At 49.4% G+C, this 6,141-nt stretch overlaps 1 long non-coding RNA gene across 1 annotated transcript; it reads right to left on the bottom strand.

Annotated features, from left to right (window-relative positions):
* Nucleotides 1–2,928: 2,928 nt before the first annotated feature.
* On the bottom strand, nucleotides 2,929–3,315 carry LOC122105358. The gene is made up of 2 exons (XR_006147019.1): nucleotides 3,256–3,315; nucleotides 2,929–2,961 (listed from the first exon to the last, which is right to left on the bottom strand). It is a non-coding gene; the product is annotated as an uncharacterized LOC122105358 (long non-coding RNA).
* Nucleotides 3,316–6,141: the final 2,826 nt, after the last annotated feature.

The following is a 6,141-nucleotide window of genomic DNA, read 5'->3' on the forward strand; positions in this document are numbered from 1 at the left end:
ACCCTTCAGGATCAGTAATGTTCTTCTTGGCTCTAACTTTTCCTCGTTGGTTTTCAATACTCCCCCACCACCTTGTTTCAATCCTTCATCCATTTCATCCACTGGGACCTTCATCTGTCATATCTTTCTCTTCCAATGCAACAGATTCTCCAGTAATATTTTTCTCTTCATTCAAGTCATTCTTATCAACTTCATTCCTTGGCTCAACCATTTCTAGTTCTTTCTCTTTCTATACTTTCTAAAGGAATTTCCATCTCATCAGGAGATCCTATCTCTCTTTCACCATCAGTAACTTTTATCACTGTTTCAATTTCCTCTTCTGTTTCACTCTCCTTTCTTGAGCCTTCCTCCAACTTCTCATTGTAGTGTAAGCTTTCAGCACTTGACCGCTGTTTATCTTCTGTGGATATCAAATCTTTTCCACCAGTCCTCAAATTCTCTCCACTGGACCTCTGTTTCTCTTCACTGGATCTCAGCTTCTCACCACTGGAACTGAGTTTCTTTCCACTGGAACTGAGTTTCTCTCTACTGGATCTCAGCTTGTCTCTACTGGGTCTGAGCTTCTCACCACTGGAATTGAGTTTCTTTCCACTGGAACTGAGTGTCTCTCCACTGGATATTAGCTTGTCTCTACTGGATTTGAGTTTCTCTTCACTGGATCTCAGCTTCTCACCACCGGAACTGAGTTTCTCTCTACTGGATTTGAGTGTCTCTCCACTCGATCTGGGCTTATCTAAACTGGATCTGAGCTTCTCTTCACTGGATCTCAGCTTCTCACCACCGGAACTGGGTTTCTCTCCATTGGATGTGAGCATCTCTCCACTGGATCTGAGCTTCTCTCTACTGGATTTCAGCTTCTCACCACTGGAACTGGGTTTCTCTCGATTGGATGTGAGCACCTCTCCACTGGATCTGAGCTTCTCTCTACTGGATCTCAGCTTCTCACCACCGGAACTGGGTTTCTCCTCATTGGATGTGAGCATCTCTTCACTGGATCTGAGCTTGTCTCTACTGGATCTGAGCTTGTCTCTACTGGACCTGAGCTTCTCACCACCAGAACTGGGTTTCTCTCCATCAGATGTGAGCACCTCTCCACTGGATTTGAGCTTCTCTCTACTGGATCTCAGCTTCTCACCACTGAAACTGGGTTTCTCTTCATTGGATGTGAGCATCTCTTCACTGGATCTGAGCTTGTCTCTATTGGATCTGAGCTTCTCTTCACTAGATCTCAGCTTCTCACCACCGGAACTGGGTTTCTCTCCATCAGATGTGAGCATCTCTCCACTGGATCTCAGCTTCTCACCACTGGAACTGGGTTTCTCTTCATTGGATGTGAGCATCTCTTCACTGGATCTGAGCTTGTCTCTACTGGATCTGAGCTTCTCTTCACTAGATCTCAGCTTCTCGCCACCGGAACTGGGTTTCTCTACATCGGATGTGATCATCTCTCCACTGGATCTGAGCTTGTCTCTACTGGATGTGAGCTCTTCACTGGATCTGAGGTTCTTTCCACTGGAACTGAGTGCCTCTCCACTGGATTTGAGCTTCTCTCTACTGGATTTCAGCTTCTCACCACTGGAACTGGGTTTCTCTCGATTGGATGTGAGCACCTCTCCACTGGATCTGAGCTTCTCTCTACTGGATCTCAGCTTCTCACCACCGGAACTGGGTTTCTCCTCATTGGATGTGAGCATCTCTTCACTGGATCTGAGCTTGTCTCTACTGGATCTGAGCTTGTCTCTACTGGACCTGAGCTTCTCACCACCAGAACTGGGTTTCTCTCCATCAGATGTGAGCACCTCTCCACTGGATTTGAGCTTCTCTCTACTGGATCTCAGCTTCTCACCACTGAAACTGGGTTTCTCTTCATTGGATGTGAGCATCTCTTCACTGGATCTGAGCTTGTCTCTATTGGATCTGAGCTTCTCTTCACTAGATCTCAGCTTCTCACCACCGGAACTGGGTTTCTCTCCATCAGATGTGAGCATCTCTCCACTGGATCTCAGCTTCTCACCACTGGAACTGGGTTTCTCCTCATTGGATGTGAGCATCTCTTCACTGGAGAGCTTGTCTCTACTGGATCTGAGCTTCTCTTCACTAGATCTCAGCTTCTCGCCACCGGAACTGGGTTTCTCTACATCGGATGTGATCATCTCTCCACTGGATCTGAGCTTGTCTCTACTGGATGTGAGCTCTTCACTGGATCTGAGGTTCTTTCCACTGGAACTGAGTGCCTCTCCACTGGATTTGGGCTTCTCTTTACTGGATCTCAGCTTTTCATCTCTGGAACTGAGCTTCTCTTCACTGGGTCTGAGCATCTCTCCACTGGATCTGATCTTCTCTTCACTGGATCTCAGCTTCTCACCACTGGCACTGAGTATCTCTCCATTGGATTTGAGAGTCTCTTCACTGGATTTGAGTGCCTCTCCACTGGATTTGGGCTTCTCTTTACTGGATCTCAGCTTTTCATCTCTGGAACTGAGCTTCTCTTCACTGGGTCTGAGCATCTCTCCACTGGATCTGAGCTTCTCTTCACTGGATCTCAGCTTCTCACCATTGGAACTGAGTTTCTCTCCACTAGATCTCAGCTTCTCTTCACTGGATCTCAGCTTCTCACCACTGGAACTGAGTTTCTCTCCACTGGATCTGAGCTTCTCTTCACTGGATCTGAGCTTCTCTTCACTGGATCTGAGCTTCTCTTCACTGGATTTCAGCTTCTCACCACTAGATCTGAGCTTCTCTTCCCTAGATCTCAGCTTCTCGCCACTGGAACTGGGTTTCTCTCCATTGGATTTGAGTGTCTCTCCACTGGATCTGAGCTTCTCTTCACTAGATCTCAACTTCTCACCACTGGATCTGAGCTTGTCTCTACTGGATCTGAGCTTGTCTCTACTGGATCTGAGCTTGTCTCTACTGGACCTGAGCTTCTCTTCACTGGATCTCAGCTTCTCACCACTGGAACTGGGTTTCTCTCTGCTGGATTTGAGCATCTCTCTACTGGATCTGAGCTTGTCTCTACTGGATCTGAGCTTCTCTTCACTAGGTCTCAGCTTTTCACCACTGGAACTGAGCTTTTCTCCACTGGATTTGAGTGTCTCTCCACTGGTTCTGAGCTTGTCTCTACTGGATCTGAGCTTCTCTTCACTAGGTCTCAGCTTCTCACCACTGGACCTGAGCTTCTCACCACTAGACCTGAGCTTCTCACCACTAGACCTGAGCTTCTCACCACTGGACCTGAGCTTCTCACCACTGGACCTGAGCTTCTGTCCACTGGATCTGAGCTTCTCTCCACTGGATCTGAGCTTTTCTCCACTGATTCTGAGCTTTTCTCCACTGGATTTGAGTGTCTCTCCACTGGATCTGAGCTTGTCTCTACTGGATCTGAGCTTGTCTTCACTAGGTCTCAGCTTCTCACCACTGGACCTGAGCTTCTCACCACTAGACCTGAGCTTCTCACCACTGGACCTGAGCTTCTGTCCACTGGATCTGAGCTTCTCTCCACTGGATCTGAGCTTTTCTCCACTGATTCTGGGATTCTCACCACTGGACTTGAGCTTCTCACCACTGGACCTGAGCTTCTGTCCACTGGATCTGAGCTTCTCTCCACTGGATCTGAGCTTTTCTCCACTGATTCTACGTTTCTCCTCACTTGATCTCCGTTTCTTTCCCCTGGATGTTGACTTCTCTCCAATGGATCCACGCTTTTCTCCCCCAGAGGTTGACTTCTCTCCTTCAGGTCTTACCTTCTCTTCAATATGCCCAAGCTTCTCTTCACTGGGTTTCACCTCCTCTCTACTGGCTCTCTGCTCCTCCCCACTGGGCCTCAGCTCCTCATTCTGTCCTAGTTGATACCTTCTAGAACTCAGGTCCTCTACCCCGGTCTCCACCTTGTTGCCATTTGCTGTCAACCTGTCTTCAATCCCAGACCCCACTCTGGAGCGCGTTGTCATCTCTGAACTCTCGGGTATGGTCCCAGTTTGGCCTTTTGCTTCCTCCTCCTGCGTCTTCCAGGCTTCTATTAGGTTGTTTTCCCCCAAACCAGGCAGAGCTTGTACTGTTCTTGCTCCACGGGGCCTGGGCTTCTTGTCCACTATCTTCTGACTCCAGCCTCGCTTTTCCAGCAAGACCTTTTTTCCCTCAGCCCTCAAGTCCCTCCATTTAGGCTTTGGCGGGCTTCTCTCCAGGAGCTCTATCTTCTTCCCAATCACTATGAGCCCTTGCCAGGGTTCGCACAATTTCCCTTTCTCCCGCAACTCCGGCGCCCTCTTGTAGCCCACTTCCGGCGGTGGACGCCCATGGATGCCGGGGCTGCCCTGGGTTCGGGGCTTGCCGCTCCCCCTCGGGGTTCTAAACTTCTTCCTCTCCCTCACGTCCAAGGGTAAATACCACGGCTGAGGCCTTTTCTCCACAGACATCGCCTCCGGCCCTCGCCCCAACCCCACCTGGCTGACTCCAGCTCCCCATTCCCCCCTAACCCCACCCTCCCTCCCACCATCGGCCTCCTGCCGCCGCCCTGCCCGGCCCCACCTTGTGCGCAGGCGCAGGTCCCGCGTGACCGTTAGAAGGCGGGACCGGAAAGGCTAGGCCGGGACTCCGCAACTGGGGTAGGAGGAAAATCTGGACACAGAGCCTGTGACCCTTGTGACCCTAGAGTTTACACTCGGCAGGCCCATCGCCGGTCCACCCCTCCCGCTAACACTTGCTCTGGGTCCTGCGCTGTGCTTTTAAATCCTGGGGCTTGGACACAGAATTGATAGGCGTTGCAACCAATGGCGCGGCACACTGTAGACTAGTACCCAATCAAAAGTCGCTGCTTTGGATGACGTCAATGGGAACCACCTCAGACTTTGTCAGGGCGGGGAGAGTGTCTGAGCCGGCTTGCAGGATCTCTCCCTTACTTCAACGAAGCTTCCAGAGCGTGCCCGCAATGGCCTGCAACAGAATCCTTGTGTACTACAGCCGAAGAATATAATGGAGGCGCATCCAGAAATGGAAGGAGAGTAAGGTAAAGGAAGGATGCAAACCCGCTTCCAACCTCCACCTCTCTCCATCATCCCTGTACCTAAGCAGGGATAGAGACCTGAGCAGGGGAATGGGTTGTTTCTATAGCACCTGCATAGGGACCGTTAAGATGCCAAGGTAAGGGATGACATCCTCTTCTTGCCCAAGTTGGGGAATCCAGTTCAGCATTTAGGGCTTGAGTATGTGTGTCCATACAATCATAAGATCATTCTTCCTTTTTTTTTTTTTTTTCCTTTCGGCTTCATTCATCAAATCCTCATTAAACATCTACCTTGTGCCCAGGATGCTTAGGAGAAACAGGTTTTGGGGGTTGGAGGCACATGCTTAGTGAGTTATGGATGAAGATAAGGGCAGAGTAGATGTGGTCCATCCTGGAAGTCCCATTTCTCTCAAGCAGAGTGAAGAGTGTAGGTATGAGCAGAGATACTAGGACCTCAGGAAAGAGGCCCAGTCCTATGAGCCAACTGCACCAGTGAGCCAGACTGTCATGTGTTGAGTGGGTGAGGGGAATTAGAGAAAATCCATGTGAGGGGGGCTGGAAAGGTGGTAGAAAGGGGGGGCTGCCTCAGTGGTAGAATGCTTGCCTTGCATAACTGAGGCCCTGGGTTCGATTTCTCAGCACCACATAAGCAGAAAAAGCCGGAAGTGGCTATGTGGCTCAAGTGGTAGAGTGCTAGCTTTGAGCTGAATAGCTGAGGGACAGCGCCCAGGCCCAGAGTTCAGGCCCCACGACCAACCAAAAAAAAGAAAATCCATGTGAAGAGAGGGATTCAAGTGGAGTTTGGAGGTGTCAGAGGGGTTGAGAGACACAAAGCATAGAACAAGTATCTGCTTCAATGCGCATCTATATTCATATTATTCGTGTATATGTAATGACTACAGCAGAACTTAACATATTATAAAAGCAACTATAAATGATAACTTAGTTATTGGTATTGTTACTATTATCAAATAGAATGCTATGTGTTTTGAGGATGTGCAATTTTTTTTTTTTTGGTCGGCTGTGGGGTTTGAACTCAGGGCTTGGGCGCTATCCCTTAGCTCTTCAGCTCAAAGCAAGTGCTCTACCTCGAGCCACACCACTTCCGGTTTTCTAGTGCTTTTATTGGAGGTAAGAGT

The sequence above is a fragment of the Dipodomys spectabilis genome, unplaced genomic scaffold, assembly GCF_019054845.1.
Source record: "Dipodomys spectabilis isolate Male_0828 unplaced genomic scaffold, ASM1905484v1 ptg000030l, whole genome shotgun sequence".
Taxonomy (NCBI): Eukaryota; Metazoa; Chordata; class Mammalia; order Rodentia; family Heteromyidae; genus Dipodomys; species Dipodomys spectabilis.